The sequence below is a fragment of the Protopterus annectens genome, chromosome 3.part1, assembly GCF_019279795.1.
Source record: "Protopterus annectens isolate FY-2018-M chromosome 3.part1, PAN1.0, whole genome shotgun sequence".
NCBI classification, from domain to species: domain Eukaryota; kingdom Metazoa; phylum Chordata; order Ceratodontiformes; family Protopteridae; genus Protopterus; species Protopterus annectens.
The window spans coordinates 1,465,130,553-1,465,155,849 of record NC_056732.1 but is presented as its reverse complement, the minus strand read 5'-3'; positions in this window follow the sequence as shown (position 1 = coordinate 1,465,155,849).

Here is a 25,297-nt window from a genome sequence, read left to right as displayed (position 1 = left end):
TGGTTTTATGTCCAGCTTTGGCTTAATGGAGTTGTACCATGCTGGGCAACTGGACACTGGACACCAAGTGGCTTATTGACCTAGGTTTCTTGGGCTTTATGGTAGGCAGACATTGGACAATAGAGGCACATAGACTTTTCCCACCATTAGCATGGGTCCCTGGCATAGGTTAGAATAGGTCTGGTCCTCAGCCCACTTCTTGACCAGGATGCTTGGTTCCAGTTCTGTCTGATAGTATAGTACTCAAAGGCCACTAAGCTAAATTCCAGGTCATCTTCCCTTGTTATTTATTTTGATGTGGTACACTATTAGGTCTGGCTTCTAAGGTTGTCAATGTGATCAGTTCTTGCAGCTGCACAAGTTTCTGGTTAGTCCCCAGCTGTGATTCCACAACTTTTTATAATAATTTCTACAAGGTTGCAAGTACAACTTAACAATGGCAGGGGCATAACATGCACAAGTCCGTGGAGAATTTAAAGCCCAGATATGGTTTCTAGTTTGCAGCAGAAATACTGTGAGTAATTTAGTTTGGCAAGTTTCTGGCCAAGATGCCCATGCACTTCACCAGTGTAGAATCCAAGATGACACTGGAGAAAGGACTTGTACAAAACACAAGTTAATTTAGCTTTCACAACTACAATATTGGCATGGGACTTTGTAATGTCAGAGTAAAAAAAAGTGCATTTATAACAGTATCCAATCAGTGCAATCCTTCCAAGATGTAGGCTGTCTCAACCAACCAATCAAGGCTGTAAGTCTTTCCTAGGCCCAACCTCAGCTCCAAGCTCATCCACTCCACCAAGCTCACTAAAAAGATGTAGGCTTCTTCAGGGCCCTGCTTTCAGCTCCAGAACAGGTTGTGATGTCCTCATTCTGGGCCAGTAATCAAGGAGCCTGAATCCTCACTACTGACAATGGAGAGAGATGTTCACTTGGAACCAAAATAGATACACACCGTGTTTCCAGATGCAGCTCTCCAATTTCCCTTAAGAGCCCACAGGGAACACACTCAGTCCAGTGTCTGGATTTCTCTCTCTGTCTCATTCCTTATCCCCAATAAGACTCCGCACTGGCACAGCTATAGAGTTGAGACCTCAGCTGAGTGTCCAAGCCAAGTCCTCCAATACCCTTCCTGTGAAACCAATATGTTGTGTCCCTGTGCAAGCAGCTGACACATACACTCTTTGAGATTTCATTTTCATGCACACACACACACACACACACACACACACACACACACACACACACACACACACACACACACACAGACACACACAAGGCTGGCACAGACTTGCTAGCAATGGCCCCTTCTGCCTAGACTATAAAGTAGTTACTGCCCCCAGTCACTTTAAAGCCAGCTAGTCTAAGGCTCTTAAAAGGGTACCCAATTATACTGAGTGAATTAATATTAATACAAATGGTAGTGTTTTGACCAATGCAGTAAGGCTTTCAGGAGTGGCAACAGAGTCACCAAATAGATACAAGTACTCAAAGGTTAAAGTATTTTCTAAAGGACCACCCACAATGAAAAGTTTAAATATATATAATAGTAATTAATAAAAGAAGATGAAAATACTATATATATATATATATTTACAATAAACACCAGAGTTTCAATCACAAGAAATATTAAAATAACACAGATGAATAGATTCACACAGATACAGAAAAAACAGTACTTAACTAACCTCACTATATTTTCCTGACTGATCTAAAAAATTACTATTCCTTGGTCACTTTCTACAAGGCAAGATTAATTAGGTGAAGGGTCCTTCTTTGTCATGTTCTGAGCGCTTTGAGACTTCAGTCTCATCTAGTATTAAAATATCATTGCAGAATAGGCTTACAGAATGACATCACACACATCTGATCATCTGACTTCTGGTTTCCACAACCAGAATTTAGCAAATATGTTTTACCATACACATGGATAGAGCTTTACTGAGGTGTATTTATAGCATTTGGAAACTGTGAAACCATAAAATGCTTCCACTCTTCCTACAGGGGCTAATAAACCATTCTCTGGCATATACATTTAGTCTCTGGCTGCAATCAGGACTGTAAAGATACACTCTTTATGACCTAAACCAGGTAATTTAATTTCAGGATATTTTTCTAAACGTTAGCTGGGGCTGAGCTTAACCTCTTCTCTTCCAGAATCCTCTGTTAAAACATACGCAGTTAATTAGTTACAATGCAGTCAGGACCCACTGTTGGTACATTTTTAATACAAGCAGCTTTACAAATACATTTTTCAACACAAGCATATGTGATATGTCATATAGGAGTCTGATTTACATCAGTTCCTATACGGCTATCATGTGCTGGTTTCGACAACAATGTCAAATCAAATGCATTGGGAATTTGGTTTGACATTGTCAGCACTCGTTTTTTTCATTTTTAGTGTTACTATTCATTGTTTTGAATGGCAAATGTACATTTCACTTGCAGTATTCTTTCTGTCCATCTACCAGAATGAGGAGAAATTAAGAACATCCTTTAAAGTATGCCATGTTTGACCAACCAGTCACCTAAGGTGATGTACCACTACTCTAGAAGGACATAGTTCTGCAAAACTGTCAATAATGAAGTGTCAGACTGGAAGTTGTACTGCTTTCTGCTGTGAGAAACACAATCATATCTCTGTAAAGCTGTGTTGATGCTCATTATACTAGGTAAACAGCAGCAGCAGCTTTGCTTTGGAAGGTTTCTGCACAGGCTGCATTAGAAGCTGTCATGGTGGTTGCACTCTGCACCTGAATGAAATACTGATATCTGGCAACACAGTTCATAGGTTTTTGCTAGGCTAATGATAGCAAGGTCCTTTTTAAGCCTAGCCATGCACCAAAAATCTCTGATAAGTTCTGGTACCCTCGATAAGTTTACCAGATTTTGCTGATCCCTGGGCTTTGTCTTGGTTCCTGTGTTTCTCCATTTTCCTTGTTTGGTCAGGGGGAAGTTTCTTTACTCACCAGTGAGAGTGGGGAGTACTGAGCTGCCTGTTTGTCCTTAGAGGAGTGGTTTAAGGCAGTAACTTGTAGTCTATTGGCCATTTTGGGTCATTTCCTGTCTTTTCCAGCCCCCTGCTATAAAGCGTGTTTTAGCGCGCTTTAGCGCGAATTAGCGCGATTTAGCGTGGAGTTGCCACTGCCACTGTTGCACACTAGGGCAGCGCCGGTTAATCAGGTTTAAACTATTCGGGCTACCTAAAGTCCACTCTTCAAATTTTCCCTTAAAACTACCTTCCTCGAACTATACTACTGATCTAATCAGCGTATCCTATAACTAAAAAGATCATCTCTACTTGACTCCAAGTAGACTATTCTCTATCTGTTAAACCTAGCACTTGCTCCTACAGTACTTATTACCTTGATACAGCACTCTTGTCATAGATAGTACCCCAAAAAGGCAAACCCCCATTTCTCGGTCACCCACGTCCCCCGGAATCTTTTTAAAAGTTTTTTTGTCTATTCCTTCTAGCATGTCGAGGGATCAGTTGCTAGTGTCCTCTCCTGCTCAGCTGGTGAACCTGGGAATATTGAGGCAATGTTACAATTGCCTCATGTACACAGACAACCCTCTCCTCCTCCCACAAAACACAAATACATGCGAGAGATGCAACTATACGGCCAAACTGGAGGCTGAGCTCTCTCAACATAGGACTGGCAAGACCAGTCAGGAGGAGAAGGTTACCACACACACTATAGACCCAGTCTCACATAGTACCATCACAACCTCAAATCATACACATAAACACACAAAGACATACTCGGAGGCTCTGATCAAAAATCTACCAAAACAGCAGAGGCCACCAAAGCAGACACCCAAACAACCACCACCTCAGAACACAACACCTGCAACACATAGACCTCACAGTCAGAGTGTCAAACAGTCACAGCCCTTAAGGCCAAACACAATGCCAGACACACTAGTCATTGGTGACTCCATAGTCAGACACACTGACGTCCCGCTCACCAGACTGAGTAAGGAGAAGGTCACAGTAAGCTGCCTGTCGGGCGCTAGAATCTGCCACATAATGCAAGCACTCAGGTCTCTCAAGAGCAGGTACAAATACGACTCAGTCATTGTCCACGCTGGTGTAAACGACCTGAGATGTACCTCCTTGGACTACATGAAAAGAGACATTGAGGAGCTCTCTGATTATGTAGCCCAGGCAGGTATGACCCTGACCTTGAGCAGTATCCTACCTTCACCAAGAATGATGCCACAATACAGAGATAAGATGATCAGCTTTAACAATTGGCTTAAACACTGGTGTCATTCAAAGGGGATCCAGTGTCTGTCTGCCTGGGATGACATGCTGGACAAGCCACGCTGCTTCGCAAGGGACGGCTTGCACCTGTCACCCCTGGGATTCCGGATATTGGCAAAGGCTCTTGCCACCCCCTTAGTGCCTTTTTTAGGCAAGGCTCAAATTCTAAACCTACCACCCTAGAACACAAAAAAGGAAAAAAACTAAGGGTAATGCTGCTCAATGCCAGAGGTCTAAATCTCAAAATGCATGCACTCGAGGCCCTTCTCAGTATGGAGAACATCGATGTCTGTGCTGTGACAGAAACCTGGTTCAAGGCTCCTGAGAGCACCCCAGCACTATCAGGTTTTACCTCATATCATGCGTTCCGGCCCCAAAATCCGGACAATACCAAGAAAGGAGGGAGGTATCCATATTCATCAAGGACACCCACACCTCAAGACTGGTGGCAACGCACAATGCATCGGAGACCATCCAGGTGCAATTAACCATAGGCAAGACTGCTCTGCAAATTGTAGCATGTTACAGGCCACCCTCACAAACTCAGGAACCTCACATGGCCTTCTTGAAAACACTAGAGGGGATAAATGTATCACCAAACACCATCATACTAGGTGACTTCAATTACCCTAATATAGACTGGGAACACTACTCAAGCCCAAACACCCTAGCCCAAAAGTTCCAGTTCCTGGAATTCATAAACTCAAATGCCATGGAACAACTAGTCACCATCCCCACAAGAGGAGATAACATACTTGATCTCATCATCACGAACATGGGAGCACAATGTTCAACACCGGAAGTATACCCCTCAGTGGTGAGATCAGATCACAAACTAATCTCGCTGGAGGTCCTCATCCCACCCCCACCTGAAACAAAAAAGACCACAGTAAAGAACTTCTCGAAAGCCGACTTCACACTTCTAAAGACTAGTGTGGTCTCCTTTAAGGCCCCCGAGCCGGCGGAAAACAGTACTCAAGCCGCTGAATCACTTACAAATGCCTTCTACCAGCACCTGCAGGACTGCATGGATAAGGCAATCCCAAGCAAAACAAAGACTCTTTGTACCAAAGGCAAGCGTCCAGTCTGGTGGACCCCAGCCATAAACAAACTCTACAACAAAAGGAGGAAGCTACTACAAGATAGAGCAAAATCCTTAAAAGGTAAGACACCCTTGATCACTATAAGTAAAAACTAAGAGCTCTCATAAAATCATCCAAAGCAAATTTTGAGAGAAAAATAGCTAAAGACTCAAAAGACAATCATAAGGCCTTCTTTAGCTATGTTAGAAACCTGGGAGGAAACTCCCAGATATGCTCAGAACTAGTTCAAAATGATGTGAAGATTACTGATCCTACAGACATTGCCAACATACTGGTTGACAGGTTCAGTGCAAACTTCTCCCCCGCTACCGGCCAAAAGGAGAGATATCTATACCAAAGCGATTGCAGCCCCAAAACATCTCCAACGCCCAAGTGAGAACTGCTCTCTCCAAAGCAAAAACACAGCATCCATGGGACCTGATGGTGTCCCCGGCTGTGTGCTCCATGAACTCAATGAGGAATTAAACCCACAGCTAGGACAGCTGTTTAATCAAAGTCTTACCTCTGGATACGCACCCAGGAGTGGCGCACTGCAACTGTGGTCCCACTTCACAAAGGCGGTGCCTCCACCGACCCTGGAAATTACCGGCCCATTAGCTTGACAAGCCTTATCTGCAAAGCCATGGAGAGGATCATAATGGACCTCATAAATAAAGACATAGGGAATTTGCAGACTTTGGATCCAACCCAGTTTGGCTTTGTCAAAGGCAGATCATGCCTTTTAAACTTGGTTGACTTTTCCGAAACAGTCACCAAAGCCATTGATGAGGGAAAGGCAGTCCATACAGCCTACCTCGATCTGGCGAAGGCCTTCGATGCAATACCCCACTCGGGTATCATTGAAAAACTCATCAGCTTAAATGTTAACCCATACATCACAAGATGGGTTGCAAACTGGCTGAGTGACAGAACCCACAGGGTCAGAGTTGCTGGCGCCATGTCAGACTCAAAGCCTGTCACAAGTGGTGTCCCACAGGGCTCAGTCCTGGGCCCACTCTTGTTTGGCATCTACTTTTCAAGTACAAGCAAACACAGGAGGGTTATGGCTGACAAAGTTTGCAGATGACTGCAAACTGGGCCATAGTAGAAAACACATCTGACACAGATATCCTTCAGAAGGGTCTCACAGAAATGGATAACTGGTGCCAGAGCCATGGCCTAAAGTTAAATGCCAAAAAATGCATAGTCATACCCTTCGGGAAAAACAAGGTTACCCCTAGCTACCAAATAGGTGGCAATCCACTGAGCACAGAAGAAGTTATCAGGGACCTGGGGACCCAGGTTGATAGTAGTCTGTCATTCGACACCCATGTAGCTAAAGTAGTTAGGAAGACCTTCTACATTGCCCACCTTATCATGAAGGGATTCTCATCTAGATCAAGGGAGGTCACAGTCTCCCTTTACTTATCACTCATCAGACCAATGATTGAGTACAATGCCCCATTCAGAATGTATCTGACCCGACACTTGCAGCAGCTGGAGAGGCCACAAAAGTTCCTCACCAAAAGGATAAAGGGTCTCAAAAATCTGTCCTATGCTGCCCGACTGAAAGAATTCCAGCTCTATTCAGTGGCTTACCGCTTGCTCAGAGGTGACCTTTGCCTAACATACAAGGCCATGTCAAACCCAGATTTGATGAATATGCTTTACCTCAAAAAATCTAGATCCATCAGAGCCACAAGGGCGGGAGACTTAAACCTCGACACGGCTATTAATAGAATTCTATTCAGTGGCTTACCGCTTGCTCAGAGGTGACCTTTGCCTAACATACAAGGCCATGTCAAACCCAGATTTGATGAATATGCTTCACCTCAAAAAATCTAGATCCATCAGAGCCACAAGGGCGGGAGACTTAAACCTCGACACGGCTATTAATAGGACGTGCTGGAGGGATAGATTCATCACCCAAAGACTCCCTATGCTGTGGAACAAAATCCCGGTATATGTGAGGCAGAGCACCTCGCTGGCCTTGTTCAAGAGAAATCATGACCAATGGATGGGAGATAGCAGATATACCCCAGGGATTACCTCAGTGTCACTGCTCGACAGAGGCACAGCAAAATAATGGGTATAGTTCCCCATACTAAAGGGGTGGCGTAAGCCACAAAACGATGGGCTAGGCTTGTAAATGCCCTCGGGCAGATAGCCTAGTATGAACCTATGAACCTATGAACCTATAAGGACCTTGGAAGATGAAACATTTGCAAACAGAGGCATGGGAGATGAACCATTTACAAGCTGCCTATGTCCAGTAGAGACATAGGTGCCAGACCAAGGATGAATTTCCTGTTCTTCATCCAATTGTCAAAGTTACACTTGAATTGGCGATAGGGAGGAACTCTGCTTCACATGGATGGGAGTCTGTTCTAGAGAAGGGGTAGTCTCTGCGATACATATCTATCTCTCCAGCAGGTCCTATTTATATCACAGACAAGGTTTAAGCCCAGAACAGGTAATCTGGTGCTGTTTTTTTGCAGATAAGCAGGATGTCCATTAAAGTGGGGTCTGATAATGCCTTGTTTGCATGGCATAGATCTCCCCTCAGCAGCCTGTCGAAGACAGAATACAGGGATAGGGCCTTGAGGCAGTCTGCATAGGATATGTTACATATACCCTGTCTTCTTTTAGTGAGAAACCCCTGTGGACGTTCCAGTTATTGCTTATGCCTGGTTAGGTACCTCCCAAAGGGGGCATTTTACTCAGTGATAGGTCTGATGAATGCTGAATACTGTGGTTAGTGACTTCCTTGGACCTAGATGCCATACCTTTGTTTATAAGTTGCAAAACATAGAATGATTTCCTCACTACTTTAGACATATGATGGTCAAAGGCTAGATTACTGTTTATGTGTCCCCCCATGTCCCTGACTACTGGGTCATATCTTAAGGGTGTGTTGTCAATATAATAGTTATTAGGGGTGGATGACTTCTGAAGGATGCTATTGTGATTTTCTTGGCATTTAGGTTTAGTCCATGGCTGTCTCTGTGTCAACCTTTCCTGGATAACATTTTTGGGATTCAATAACAGCTCCTACTTTGTAGTCATCTGCAAATGTATTGTGTCAAATGCCTTGGCCAAGTCAAGGTAGGCAGTGTGAACCATTTTCCTCTCATCCAGTGGTTTTGATGACTTTCTCAAAGAAGTTCAGCAGGTTGAGCAGGCATGACCTGCCCTTGATGAAACCATATTGGATTGGGTCCTGTGTCTAGAGGTTTCCAGTGTTATTATTGATCATTTACATGATAATTCTTTCCATGACTTTGCATATGGGACTAGTGAGACTTCTATGACTGTAGTTTCCAGGGTCTGTAGATGGCCCACCTATGTGCACAGGGATGACTTTTGTTCTCCATTCATGAGGGACAAAACCTGTTGGGAAGCTACAGTTAAATTGCAATTCTAGAAGGCCTGATATGTCATGTTTCATGCTATTTAGAAGGCATCCTGGGATATTATCTGGACTCATTGATGCAGTGTTCTTGGCCTTAGAGAAAGTTTGAAGGATCTGTTCCCTAGTGATAGAAGGAATACATATATTTGATTGTATTTCCTGAGGGAAGGTGGAGTGTGAGAGAGTGGTAAAGTTGCAGTTAAATTTGTTGGCCTGTAGGTTTGCTGTATTTTCTGGCTCAGTATAGGTGGCTCCATTAACAATGAGCTTCTGCATACAATTGTGTATTGCCTTTGAGGTTGCGGACATAACTAAAGAATGCACTGTGGTTCCCTCAAATTTGGTTTTGGTAGTCTATTTGTTCTCTGAGTTGTCTGTTTAGTTTGATGAGAGTGCTTTTATCCTGCTGGGTGCTGCACCTCCTAAGTTTTGCCATGATTTTCTTCCTTCTGTTGTACATCTTATTCATGTTGTGATTTCACCAGGGTAGCTTGTTTTTTGAGCTAGTTCTGTACCTCCTGGTGGGTAAAGCTGCCTCTCTGCAGTTATTAACCATACTTGTATGGGTGTCTCTAATGAGTTCTGCATAGGCAGCAGTATTCTCAGGGTTTATGGGGGCTTGAAATTTTGCCAGGTTATCACGTTAATAGGAAGTTAGCCTTAGAGTAGTTTCTGAAATTCTAGGTTTAACCTGGGTTCCAGGTTTTATTTTTACTTCAAAGGGGACCATTACAAGAGAAGACATTACAATGGGGGGTCTGCAGCAGTTTCTCATATTAGTGAGGTCCAGATCCCATATGGTTGCACCCCTAGTTGGTGTATTGATAATCTGATCCAGGGAGTTTGTGTGTACAAAATCCAGGAATCTCTGTGCCTGTATGTTAGGTGTTGTATATGCTTCCCAGTTAATAATGGGGTAATTAAAGTCACTCATGAATATGGTATTGGGTTGGATGTTGAGTGTTTCCAATAAGTTTAAATATGTGGTATGGGTTACCTGGGTCATAGAGGTGAATCTATATCTTGCAAGGAAGTGATATTGGATTTTGCCTATGGTGACTTGAACAATGAGAAGCTCAAGTGCATTGTCCTGTTTAACCAGTTTTGACACGTATTTATTTTTGATGCAAATCAAGACACCTCCACCTTTAGTACCTGTCTGTGTAGTAGCTGGTCTAAATGTGTGGTGGGCATTCTAAACCTGCACTGTCGTGTGCTCTCCTCAGCTTTAAACCATGTCTTAGTGACTGAACAAACATCAGCATTCTCTAGGGTGAAGAGAGATTCTAGGGAGTGGAGTTTTTTGTTTAGAAGCCTAGGCTGAGCAGGAAAAACCTTTAGATTTTTTTTGGTTTTGATTTGCTATGTCAGAAATTTATTTTTATTTATTTTTATTTTTATTTAACATTTGTTGACCGGGAAAGTCCGACTAGTTTCCACAGATCCTGTTTTCAGCGGAGGCCCGGGGAGAAATGCTCCCGAAGCATGTCTTTAGAAATGCTTTCAGTTTGGCATTGCCTAAAAAAGATTCTATAGGGTAGGCAATGTTTTAGCTAATATTCAAAAACCTAGAGGGGAGTGGTGCAGACGATCCCTAGCAAAACACTGTGGTCTGTTAACCATCTCCTTCCATGCTGACAAATATTGCACCCACTTAGAATGACACCAGAAACTAATCCAATTATTAAAGTCTGTCATCTTTTGTTCTTATTGTGGCATCATCCTTGGAGAAGGTAAAATGCTGCTCAATGCTAGCCCCATGCCAGCCTGGGACACGCATTCTGAGACTTCCACGATGTTTCTCTTCATATAGTCTAGGGAGGTATGTCTCAGGTCACTTATGACTGAATCATACTGGTACCTGAGTTTCAAAGACCTGAGTGCATGTCTAATGTGGTGGATCCTGGCCTCTGATAAGCAACTGACCATAACATTCTCCTTACTCATCCTGGTGAGATGGACATCAGTGTGTCTCGCAATGGAGTCACCAATGACCAGAATGTTGGATTGTGTGGTGGCTTGCATTATGAGCTCAGAAGTAGAGGCTTCATGAAACGTGCCTGTATGTGCCCATGAAGATGTTTTAAAAAAGTGCATTTTGGAACTGTTGAGAGTATTTGCTATGTGTACTTCATCTAGGAGGTCTTTGGAGTTTAGGAATGCTACATTTAAGTGCCTAAGCATATGTGGGTGTATGTGTCTGCTCTGAACTGTGTGTGATGGGTTTAGTGTGTGTACTACTAGCAACCTTATTGACATTAGGAATGCTTTTATGTGAGAGCTTTGCATCCAGTGACATTGTGTAAATACATCTGTCACATACCATATCAGTTTGTTTGAGAATTAACTGGTTGTCAATAAACATGAGGCAATTCCTACATTGCTTCATGATACCCATATCCACCAAGCTGGTAACGGAGATGGTGGGAAAGATTGTATCCATGGCAACAGATCCTTTTTTGTTGATTAGACAGTTGGAGTGAGACTATAAAGTAATGTCAGAAATATCTGGTTTGCAGTTGTGGGGGCAGTGCTTGTCACTGCAGACTAGTTGTCCTATGAGCAACTAGGTATCGGTAAAATTTCAATGGTGCTTTTACAGGAAAAATGCCAACTCAAGGTATCTGTGTCTATATAGGGCACTGCTAAACACTTGAGGGGAAACTAATAAGTAGACCCCAATGTTTTATGGATAAAGTAGGCAGATTTATTGAAGTTAGGTTAGACAGCAGCAAATCAAGCAGTGCTTATGGAAAAGAAAGAATTAGCTTATCAAGAATGGTGAAAAGAGGGGAGTCACCTGAATGGCTACTCCCTGGCTACTACTAGTGCTGGTCTCACCACAACTTCATGCTGCTGGGATACAATACTGTATTGCTTCTTATCTCGCCAGAAGCAAAACAATAGCATCAATCCCCAGATGAGAATCAGGCCAAAGCCTGTTTGGTGATGCACAGTCTTGTCTGAGATGATACAAGGGCTTGTAGCCTTTTCCTGGTAGATGCGTTGAATAGCAACCAGACTGATCAGGAAGGTCAAACACATACACTTACTGCCGAACCAGAAACAGTCAGGAATCAATGCACTTTGCTTCTTCTCTCACCAAGAGCAAAATATAAGCAGAAATTCCAAACTGGAACCAATGAAACTGTTATTAGGCTTTCTGGTGATCAGTAGTCCCCAGGAAATAATGTTCCTATGCTCTTTCTCTCACCAGGAACAAAACAGAAGCATTAATTGTATGGCCCAGTGGTGCAGTTGTAGTGTTGTCACCGCACAGCAAGAGGTTCTCTGGTTCAATTCTCAGCTGGCGTGCCTTTTGTGTGGAGTCTGCATGTCCTCTCTGCGTTCGTGTGGGTTTCCTCCGGGTGCTCCGGTTTCCTCCCACGTCACAAAGACATGCATCTAGATCTTTTCTCCCTGGGCCTCCGCTGAAAATTGGCTTTGTTCCAAGTCGGACTTTCCCAGTAAACAAATGTTACATAAAATAAATAAATTAATCCCAAAATGATTGCTGAGAGGCAGAATGTGGGCTGTCCAGTAACTGGTGGTCTTGGAGTAGATGTTGCAGATTTTAAAGGTTGTTGTTGTTGTGTCTTTTGGCTTTTCCCGGTTAGGGGTCGTTACAGCGGAACTCCGGTCCGCTAATGATTGGCAGTAGAATTTTACGTGCCGAGTTGCCGGCCCTGATGCACAACCTTCAATGAAGGTACGCCCATTCACACATGTCTCCACACAGAAGACGCTCGATGGAAAAAATGGTTTGATATTCTAAGAGCTGCAGTGTACACTAAGCAGTTATATATGAAAGAGTGTGTAACTTAACCTTTAGCTATGTAAGTAAGGAGCCAAAATTTTTAAAAAGTTAGATTGAAAAGGGGTTGTCACTTTGTATTCTGGTTCTATGGAATACAATAGGATGGCCAATACATTTAAGTAGTTGAAGGGGAGTGATTTCACAAAATGATAATTTTGTGATTAGTCACAATAGCCAATGAAAGAGGAGAGGGAAGGAGATATGTGGTCAAATTTAAACAAGGGACAAGCAGCTAGACAGCTGAGTTTAAAAACACACCACCACCAGTGTGTGTGTGTGTGTGTGTGTGTGTGTGTGTGTGTGTGTGTGTGTGTGTGTGTGTGTGTGTGTGTGTGTGTGTGTGTGTGTGTAGGTAGGGGGGAGCTTAATTTCTGTGCAACTCAGGCTGTGGTCTCTTTCCTAGTTTAAATATGCAATTAAAAGCAGAATGCAAGTAAATCACAATATACAACACAGAAGAAGGCAATGAAGCAATACAAAATATAAAAAGGAAAAATAATCTAACCTTTCCCTCACAGCAAGTTGTGGCAAAGTCTGGGTGAGCTTTTCCAGTTCATTAGTATGGGATTGTGTCCCTGTCAGAGAAAACCAAGTATGGCTTAGGATTTTACTCACATATTATAATTTATACATCAAAGAACATAGTATAATTTACACATCATAACAGTGAATGTTTGTGGCGTTGTCAGTCTAATATCAATTGTACTCCTTCCAGTATTTTTGAAGTATGTGCAGTTATGGGTTATGCTGTTGTTATGTTTTCAGAAAAAGTGTTCCTTAATTTTTATTGTATGCTTGTATAATATGCAGTGCATTTATGAACCACAGCACATACTTGCTTACAGCATCTTCAAGTCTGAGCAACTGTAGAGAAGGTGGGACAGCACTGGTCTCATAGCTCTCAACTGTCCAGATTTTTGCAGAATGTCCAGATTTTTTACTCATATGTTTGGTCTGTTTTCTGGCAAATCACTGGCAACTTATTGAGGATTGATGTCAGAAAATAATGGCAGACATTTGACTTCCAGACTTCATTTCCTTCAGAAAATTCATGCTAATGGAAAACCTGTTATTCTATCAACTTTCTAAGTTTGAAAGAGCAATATATAAAAAAAATGTCCCTGTTTATGCCCCCCCGCCCCCATTAGCTGTGGCTTTTTCCAGATTTCTTGCTCTAAAAGGTTGAGAGGTATGGTCATATTTAGAATTCCTGACACACCTGTGTTAGTGCCACCACAGATGCAGCAAAGCTTTACTCAGAGTGATGGGTAGTTGACAACAGTCCGACTGGATCCCCCAAAAAAACAGGTGGTACATAAATGCAAATGTTATGATTTTTTTTTTTATTAAAGACCATCCTTGAAGATCTGCTGTTAGGATAAGTACTTTACACAAATGTACTTTCTTTAGCTAAAGTGAAATTGTTTACTGACTAAGAAATGAAGTTTTTCATATTTGTATTTCATAGTCAGTGTGATGGATGTTTTAGCATGTGAGCAGCATAATCTATAACTAAAATCAACTTGGCTTAAAAACTACAGTCATTAAAAAATATATATATATATATATATGGATCTACGTTGAATGATCGAAATTACAAAACTTCTAACTCATATGGTCGGGACCATAAGATCAAAGTTTTGTAATTTCGAACAAAAAAAAAAAAAAAGAACATACCCCCCACACCCCTCTGCTATTAAATATACCAATCCAAGATCGCAATACAGTGAGGAAAAGGGAAGATTCCCATTCCTCGCTGTATGGAGATCTCCGTTTAACTGTTCAAAGTTTTAAAACTTCAGTCATATGGTTTCGGCCATATGGAATTCAAAGTTCTAAACTTCAATCAGTTAAATAGGACCCATACATACACACACACACACACACACACACATATATATATATATATATATATATATATATATATATATATATATGGGTTTCCTTCGGAATCTCGAAATTCTAAAACATCGAAATTCATATGGTCGAGACCATAGGATTGAAGTTTTAGAACTTTGAAATTCCGAACGGAGATCTGCATACAGCATGGAACGAGAGATTTCCCTTTTCCTCACTGATTCTGAAGTGAATCCATATATATATATATATATATATATATATATATATATGTATATGGATGTGTATGTATATATATATATATATATATATATATGTACATAAAATTATAGACATTTTGTGGTTTGTGGGCTAATTCATCCATGTGTATGTCTGTGCTTCCTCTTTCTATAAACTAAATATACCACCTCTGAGGGTCACTCTGCTGGAAAGTAAAGGAAATGTTTAACTTTGACAGAAAATCAAATATTACCCAAATCTAAGGTAGTGTGTTATGCAAATTAGTATGTTTCATTGTGGGGAGAGGGAAACTAATCTGCAGAACATATGTATGATTATATAACTTTGTATTTCTTTCCCATTTGCCAGACGTTCATGAGCGTGATACTAATTTGAAAAACAAAAGCAAACTCTTCACTGTGCCGGCACATACCCAAAAGAAATACTGTAGTTTGTTTAACAACCAAATAAGCCAAGGATTATAGGGATATTTGCCCTTACTAAAGCTGACAAATGGTTTAACAAAACGAAAAAAAAAAACGAATTAGCAAATTCTTTATCACCATTTTAGCTTTGGGGCTAACATTTATTTTCCTATGAAAACCATTTTCCTTTGATTTTAGTTTCTTAATGTTATTCTCCCTTAATTATATTACTCTTTTTTGGATACAGCGTCAACAACGTACCCATATTAAGGCCTAAAAACACTTTACAATGCTGATATCACTAACCTCATTCACTGTGGTATAACTTTACTAATCTTACTGTGATTACTGTCAGATTTTTTTCCTTTATTGCATTGTTCTCCAGTTGCAACATAGAAAAATATTCCAGCTACCTTGCTAGGTTTGGCAGGTCAGTACCTAGATAACATACTATCAGTATTACTAGGATACTAGCATTTACTCCTTCCCCTATTTTATGCATATTGAGTTATGTGTTTGCATTTTGCAATGTATAAGTGTGCCCCTATTTAAAGGATGCCATGAAATGCACACAATTTAGACAAATATAAACATATATAGTGTAAAAGATATAGTTTTATGTATACATGATGTTTAATATATAGGTGGCAGTACACTAAACACCAAAAGTGTTCTAAGAGACTTATAGACACAAGTGACAGTGGTCTCACCTTTGATAACCACATCGCCACAACAGTCAGGAAAACCTTCTATGTGGCACACTTCATCACTAAGGGCTTTTCATCCAGAAAAAAGGAGGTCATTGTCCCACTGTACTCATCCCTCATTAGAGCTATTATAGAATGCAATGCCTCGTTTGGTATGTACCTCTCAAGACATCTGCAACAACTGGAAATGCCGCAAAAATACCTCACTAAAAGAATCACAGGCCTAAAGCAGATGTCCCATGCTGACCATCTAAAAAAACTCCACCTATACTCTGTCACATATCGTCTACTCAGAGGCAATCTATGCTTAACATACAAGGCCATGTCAAAACCAGAGCTGTTGGACATGCTACACATAAAGAAATCCCAATCCCTCAGAGACACATGTTCCAAGGATCTAAACCTTGTCATCACAATGAACAAAACATGCTGGAGGGATAGGTTCCTGACCCAGAGACTCCTCAGACTCTGGAATAGACTGCCTATACATGTCAAGCAGAGCGCCTCTTTGGCCCTCTTCAAAAGGAACCATGATAATTGGATGGGAGATAGGAAATTAACCCCGGGGATCACGTCAGTTGCCCTGCTAGACAGGGGTCCAGGGAAATAAATAGTGTGGTAAGAAATAGCCGGTGCATTGATATGGCTAGGCTTGTCTAAGCCCTAGGGCCAATAGCCTAGTACCAGCCTATGAACCTATACATATGACACATGTATTAATGGAAATTGATGAGAACAGCCTTACAGATTGTTCCATATGTATCCTTATAGAAAAAAGATGACCCAAGAGACAGTAACAGGATTTCTGGAGGTGATCAATACATGTCCATTCAGAAGATTCCAAAACCTGCTTGAGCTAGTTGCAAAATAGTTAACATGCAGCAAATACTAAGCAGTGGGTAGGATTATGGGGAACAAGGACAAAGGGAAGAAAATATAACTAATGTGTCAAGAAGCTATAAATGACCTTTATCAAGGCTTACCAGAAAATCAAGCTGCAGTGAATGATGCATGCCACAAAATAATGTAAAGTGCACCAGTTCAAACCTGTCCATGCTAGTTAAGAATGGAGTGAAATACAGTATGCAGCAGCGTTTTGAGTGCTGTATATGCAGTATGTTGATGCACATGAAGAGTCAAGTTCATGCTGAATGGACTCAGGCTGAATATTGGCCTGCACACATAGGCAACTGTGAATAGTAGTCTCTGACCGATTTACTGATTGCATAACAGAGACCACTTTAAAACACAGCCTGCTATTGGAGAAGCTAGTGGATTATTAACGTTTATCATTCCATAAAATGATGATAAAAGGAATCACAGAGGAAATATTATGTGTTGCAGAGTAATCATCTCACATTTTCCAGATGCAAGCAGTTTTGCATCTAGTACTACCTAAGTTCATGTTGCACATAAACATAAACTGGTTGTGAAAAGTGTCAAAGAACACCAAAATGGGGATAGTTACAACATGTAATACTTTAATTTCACCACAATTACATAATGAAATAACAGATTTTAGCAGCATATTTGTTTGAGTTGGAGAGATGTTTGATGATAATTCACTCAAAAACAATTTGGAGTTATTTTTCCTCAACTTCAGTTTTTTTGTGAGCAATGTCGCAAAATTCCAGTAGGTTGAATGTAATCATTATGGTCTTTTCACAAATCACTTAGAGTAGAAGTAAGGTTTTGTTTCATTTAAAATTAGGATTAGGGTTTAGGGGTGTGTGGACTGTTGTGTCCTATATAGAGAAGACTGTACTGTACATGAAATGCATTGAATAATTGTGTGTATAACTGTGATTTTTTTTTTAATGATTTTTGGTCTGGATTCATATCTGAGTGATGCATACTTGTGCAGCAGTAATAGTTAAGACTTTACCACATGTAAGACCTAAGAACTAAGAAGATATGCATTAAACATTATCTTTTGAATGCCATCTAATTAGTGTTGTGAGCTAATTGTCCATGACTTGCAGTCTTTCTGTTTCAGCAAAGCAGTTCCCAGTTTTATTGATTTTTGACTAGAACTATTCTGTTACTTTCAATAAGGTAAGCACTGGCCCAAGTGTATATAATTAAATTTAGAGATTTGTGTGTCAATTTAGACATTTTAAGTGATTAGTTTATAATTTAGCCAGTGGATATTTCTTTGTTTTCAACAGTACTACTTCCGGACTACTGGAGTAGAGGAAATAAAACCCTGACTATAGCCCAACCAACCCATGTTTGATTAGTGGTTTTGTTGATTGCTGGAGTAGCAAAGATGCATGGAGATGCCTGTCCATAGGGGAGGCTATTTGGATGTTCCTGTCAGTGATCTCTGGTGGAGGCTGAAGGCATTGACATAGGGGACATAGCCCAAAGAGCGAAATAGGATGACGATATGGATGAGCTGCAGCAGAGGTGGAGTAAAATGCTGCGTATCCCCATTGTGCAGCCACATCTTGAGCACAATCACACAGGCCTATGCAGGAAAGGGAGAAGTAGGTAAGCCAAAGGTGAGCTTCCCCGGCAGAAGGTAACAGCAAGACCCTTTCCTCAGATTCCCTTAGGTTCAGACCCATTCTGAAGCCATGACAGTACCACTCTGAAGTGGGGTTGAAGTTTTTAGGTGACATAGAATAATATAATGTTGCCATTGATATGTTGCTTTGTGTTTCCTTTACCACAGTGGAAAGACATACTGTTGATGAATAGGCTGAAAAGCAGAGCTACCAAGCAATGCAAAACGACTGGGAATAGAGAGACGCAGAAGTTGTAATCCCTTGTCCAATCATTTGTGTTTAACCATAAAGGAAACTTGAAAACCACTGGACTGCAGCAGGGGATAGTTTGAAATAAGGAAGCTTATGTTCTAGAGGAGGACATGGTCATGCAATCAGGTAAGGAAGTTCCATTACCATCACCAGGGCAAAATCCATGCTCGTATCTGGAGAAAGGGTTGCTGCTGTTTATGCGGTGAAGAGTTTAGTTGTGTATATATTTCCCAAGAAACATAAAAATAGTTGAAGACTAATGTTATCATATGGACATCATAGAGAATGCACAAAGAGTTATACCTGCAGAGGCACAACATTGCCTTGTTTCAAGAGATGAGGGATACAGGATTCATTAATGCAACAACTGATGTAAAATGGTTACAGTATGTGAAACTGTATTAGCACCTGTTCCTAGATTTTATGGTAAGCCATCTTCTACAACAGAATGCAGTCTGAATTTTGTCTACAGGAACTTTATTAATCCATACCATTATCCATAAACTGTTATCATAATCCATTCTTTGGGTGAGACATTAACCCAAGGCCCCATCTGCCTGAATTGGTAGTAACTCATGTGAATGTAGAAGTTTCCGCTGCATTTACTGAAAGAGAAGAGGCTCTTTCTCTCTCTGAGGTCATGGCCAATTTTCCTCCAGTCAGTAAGAATGCTACTTTGGTTCTCCACCGAAAAAGGTCACAGGTTTGGTGGGATTAACCCAGTCACAAAACATAAATAAAAAAATAAAATAAAAATGAAACAAATATATATACCATTTTAAATAACATACACATGCTTTACACTATGTATTTAACATGTTTGGGGGAAAAAAACTCTTAACATGCCATTCTGAAGTCTATATCTTTAGCAATGTGTTTGAAATCTGGTATCCTCTTCCCCAATGAATGAATAAAGGAAGAGCAACTTTCAACATTTGAATTGCACTTTTAAAAAAGTGATCATTTCTACATTTTTCAGGCTTAATACAAAACTGCAAAATAGTATACCACCAGTTGCAGCTTCTTTGGGTTTCCTGTTCCAGCCTGTATACCTTCATAACTGTTCACCAACAGGCAACTAAAGCTAATCTGAAATTTTCTCCCACAGATTTTCAGTTTCTGAAAATAACTACAAGAAGTAAGAGACCTGTACCTTTAAATAATGTATGGTTTAAGTACATTATATATTATATGTTCTGTTTCCATTCTATAGCAGTACTAGAATTAATCCATCCGTTACAAATGAACTGAGTTCCTATGATTCATAAAAGGTTTAAACTCAAAAAATATCCTTAGTACCTGGAAAGAAAGACTTTTAATTGTAGCTGCAAAAGTTCTCTTAGTTACCTGAGGAAAGGAGGTATTCAAAACAACTGCAACAGAGCAGTGAGTGGCAGAGTATGGGGGAGGCAGTTCAAAGACCCAATTACCATGATTGCACAACAGGAATAATAGTGCAGTATGCATGGTATGGAAATAACATGCAAGTGACTGCCAATATGCTAATGAAACCTGTTGCATATGCAAATGGTGAGCTCAAACACGGCTTTGCTACCCTGCCCATCTTATTAATGGGTTCAAACTTTAATTCTAATCCTGCTCCCAACCTACCACTTCACTTTACTTTAGACATACCATCTGTGTAACACTATCACTATTCCAAGTTATGTGTTTCAACTTCAACATTGTGAGCATCAGTATTTAAATTTGTAGGTATTTTTAAATGTTTTCTTTTGTGTTGGTTACATCCTGAGCAAAGGATGGTATAAAACTTCAGGAACAGATGTAAACTTGCTGTTGCCCCTGCTCTCCCACAGACAGGTAATAGATGGATGACATCTATCATCCTGAGGATGGCCACAGCTAGGCTTTGCACTCAGTAGGCTACCAGAGGATAGTGACAATGTGAGACTGCATGACTCCAAGAAACTGGCCCAGCATAAGCTCACTTTAGTGAAGACAGATGAGCATTAACCATGAACATGCAATTGACAAAATGCCTGAGGTGGAGGCAGCCAAGGCATAGGGTAAAAGTGCTTCAGTCTACAAAGCAATGTATACTATCTGTGTAAGCCTGACCTTTGACCATCTGCAACACATCCATACACCGGCACAGCCACAGTAGGCATTTGTCAGCATCATCCTGGATGCACCAGTGGGTGCTAGTTGAGTCATCACTGCTCTCAGCAAAAATGTGTCCCTAAATGTCATGTCCCAGTGCAAGCCATCCCACACGGTTGCACTTCCTCGCACTGGTCAAATGACACACTCACTCACTCTGCCTGAGTCACTGACCTGTATATCCACTGATTAATGTCTAGTGTAGAATGCATGTCAGGAAATGACCAAGAGTCGTTTTGGAGATGGCCATCTACATGCTTCTCCTCATTGGGGGTGCATGGACCTTGGAGGCAGTGCAGCTTACAGATGCCATCAATTTTGGTGACACCTGTGTAGCCTGGGTGGGGCTAACATGCATAAACCATCTTGCTCTAAGGAACCATTATACTGAAAGTTCAGCCTATCCCTCCACCACCGTATGTGGGTGATGTGAATGTACCTTCCACTGTTAGTGTCTCTGACATTGCCACTATGTCATTAGACTATGCCATGTGTATGGTATCACCATCACCATCATCAGCCACAGGTGGTAGCTGGCATCTGTAATATGCCGGACTGTTGTGCTGGCCACTTTACCTGTGCTGGAATGTATGTATACATCCCCCAACTAGTGTCATGCATACTGGTCCATACCAGACCTCCCAACCGCCCGAATTACTCAGTTTTTACCGAGTTTTGGGATCCAAATGAAGGGGTGCCACGATTCCCGAGTTGCACCCCTTCATTTCTGATTTATTTGCTTATTTTTTGAATTTTCGTGCTGTCAGAGCTGACGTCATCACATGCGCGATGATGTCAGCTCCATCAGTGCTACCAGCCAGTCGGAATTGAGCTCAAGGAGCTCACATCATCATTTCCAGCTGGCTGTGAGCAGGACGAGAATTTGAAAAGAACTGTTGCTACCGAGAAAAGAATGCTGGCTTTGGACTTTGCATATTTCGGATGGAAAGAACTGCCTTGAGAGAATGCTTTTGCTGGCTTGCTTCTTTATGCTGCCATTTGGACTTTGTTTGGCTGTTTATGCTGCCATGAACTTTGCTTTGGCTTGCTTATGCTGCCGTGAACTGCCGAGAGAGAATGCTTTTGCTGCCATTTCGAACTGCTGGGAATTAGGTAAGGAACAAAGGGTGTGTGTGTGTGTGTGTGTGTGTGTGTGTGTGTGTGTGTGTGTGTGTGTGTGTCTGTGTGTGCGTGTGTGTCTGTGTGTGCATGCATGTGTGTGCGTGTGTGTGTGTTTGGCAGTAGCATTCTAAGCACTAAAATGCAGTAGTTTGTCAAGGAATGTGACTGTTGTGTTTAAGTTCAGTATTAAACCTATGAACTTAAGGAACAAATGGGTACGAGCATTTATAACTTGCTGTCCTTCGAGAAACTTACTTGCTGTGTCAATAATTAAAACAATGGCAATTTTTGTTTCCTCTGTTTAGGTGTGATTGTTAGGCATGTATTATTTTTGATGGAAATTAATGATTCTGACTTTAGGGTAAGTCTTTTCTATAAAAGTGTTATAAATCCATCTAGCCACAGACTAACTCTACTATTTTTGGACATGGGCCTGGTGTCACTTCAGCAGTGATAGTTATCAGTGTTGATATCAATTGAAAAGTAAACATATCGATACTTTTGTTTTTAGTGCTACCTTTATTGGGCTGTTAGTTCTCCCAGTAGTGCATTTTCAGAATCAGATCAAGCATTACATTAGAGCACAGATAGAGGTTATCTCAAGTATTCTATAAGAACAATACAGACAAGGTTCTTAAGGTATTTCTAAGTAGTCTAAAGTTTCTAGCTCTGTTGTTTTAGTAAAAAGTCATACTTTGTAAGCTGGCTCATGTAGCACTGGCTCATGTAGCATAGTACTGTGTTGGATCAGTAAGGTGTGTATGTGGTATAATGGTATGATTAAGCATATTATTAAGAATTAAATGGGTTTCAGAGATGATTCATTAAGTTTCAGTCTTCCTGTTTTTTTAAACTGCTGATTTAGCATACTGGTATGTTGCACTGACTGTAGTGTATGGTGTTCTGGGTTCAAGACTTGCCAGTAGCATGCATGGTGGTAACTCAACATTTTATTCTAGCAACTTTCCAAATTTATACAAGCAATGTTTAAAATGTGTCCCTGGTTTTTGACCTTTTGCCCCCCCCCCCCGAAAAAAAAACTGAAATTGAAAATAAGTGTGAGAAGCTGTGCAAGATGCCTATGCTTACACTACTGTCATTCTGTTTATAGTTTGGGAGTGGAAGTAGACTTTTATGATGGAAATGTTCTGAATTGGGCAGTTTTGTAATTATTGGTTCATGCATTTTCTTTCATTGCCTACAGTACAGCCTACTGGAAAAATGTTAATTCAAAAAATGTAAAATGTGCTCTGTCTAACAAGTGTGCTGTATTATACAAGGTATATAACTTAATAAAGTCAGGAAGGTGTATCAAAGAAAATAACACATGTATGTTTCTTGTTTTATGTGCAAGGGGCCAATGATTTGAAAACAGCCCAAAGGTAATATTTATCCACCACTGGCCAGATGCATTTTCTTTGGATGTGATGTAGGTTTCAATGTTGTTTCAATGAATGTGAGTTTCAAGGGCAGAGAAGTTTTAATGCCAAGTCTTTTTTCATTGTGAGACAGTATTGCTTTGTTTATCAGATGTCTGTCAGTGTTTGTGCATTGATGTGCTGCAAAATGTAAAAATAAGATCCAAATAATCACTGCAGAAGTAAAGCAGTATGCACGCATTAGTGTTTATGGTAAATGGGGTGAAATAACCAGGTAATGGAACATTGGAATGGCTGCAGGGGGACTCTGGTGCCATATTTTGGTTGTCTGTTCTTCAGTTTGTGTTCGAAAGTTGTTATCCCACAATCCCATTGGAGTGGGTGGGGTTACATAATTATGTATGCAAATTAGATGTTAATCAGCGTACAGATTTGTACCTATTTTTCATGGCCCTTGTCCAGATTTTTGATGTTTCCAGGTTGAGAGGTATGGTCCATACTCATTATGTGAATAGCATATACATATATACCTTGTGGTGGAGGTTGTTGCAGTTGTGTCCCAAATGTACCTGGAGAGCAGATGTGCTTATGTGTTCTGCTGAATAACTCCTTCACATGTGTTGATTGGTATACAACTGTAAAAGAACATGCTAAGACTAACCTAGTGGAGTCTCTATTGATACTCAGGCTGTGGTCACCAGCCCAGCATCCACATCCATGCCACCACTAGCCATAGTAATTCTCTCACCTGATAATGACTAGGTTGCCAGGAGCTCTTCTACCTCTATGAGCCACTTCTTTGTCAATGGTCCACCTCTTGTGATGGATCTGGCCCTAACAATGTCTTAGGCTTTAGTCTTGGAATGCAGTATCATATCAGTGACTCTGCAGTGCACTTGTACTAGTATCCTGTTATGGTTACCTACAGCAATAATGTCCTGCACCATTCTCTGTCACATATGGATCCAGAAAGTCTTTTCAAGTTCTCCCCTGTCAAGGATACACATTCCACATGTATCTAGAGCTTGCTGCAGCACCTCTTTCTCCTGTACAGTGAGCTTTTTCAGCTTTTGCCATTCTGTTGATCCCATGATAAGATGTGTACACATGTGGTTCATTGTGTGGGTGCATGACTGTCCTTTGCAGACCCATATGTCTATGCACTGTCCCACCTCCATTTGGTGGCCCCATAGCTTTCTGATAATGAGCTGTGACCATTCTAACCCCGAAAACCACAATGGGTATGTTACCCTGCCTATATCTGTCAGGATAATGATAAACAGATGGTATCCAGCATGCCAAACAAATTAGCTCCATTTGTTTACAAAAGACTGCATCACTATCACCTACTACCATCAAAACAATGAAAAGAGAGGTTAAAAATTAATGTAGTAAGAAATGGCAGTTTGTTGTTTACAAGAAATGAAAACATAAACTAGTGATAGTCTGAGTTCTGATAAGAAATCATATGAATTGCTAGATGGAGTAGTGGATGGTTATTAATTCCTATATGCTGATGTACATGAGGGTGATGTCCTTCCTTATCACTGTTGTAGTATTCTTTACTCCAGGGATATCCTGCCAAGGATAGCTGATTTTCCAGCCAGCATACCAAAATCTTTACATTTTCTGGGTACCTTATATCAGCAGTATGGGCTACGTGCAAGGCATAAAGTACATATGCGTTGCATGAGCACCTAATCCTCAGAACTTCTTTGCTGCTAGTCTGAATGCTACGTTTGAATATGGCTGGCAGGCCATTCATCAAGCTTGTTCCAGTACCAAGCCTTCTATGGATAAGTGCCCCATTGGGGTCTCTTTCTTTCTTTTTTCTGCATATTACCTTAAGTTTACATGTCATCCAGGAATGGAAAATGTGAGTGTGGGAGACAAATTCTCCATAAAGATAGACATAAACAGTGCCTTTTTTGTATGGGTGCTACCTACGACCATATATACTGTGAGATTTGTCAGACTTTTGTCCCTGAAATACTCCACAGTAGTTTATCATCTCTTTCCATTTATTTTGAATAACCAACAATTGAAGCTTTTGACTCAGGGTACAGCAGGCCTATTCTACCCACCCTGATGTTCAGCCACCACTTAAAAAGAAAGCCAAAA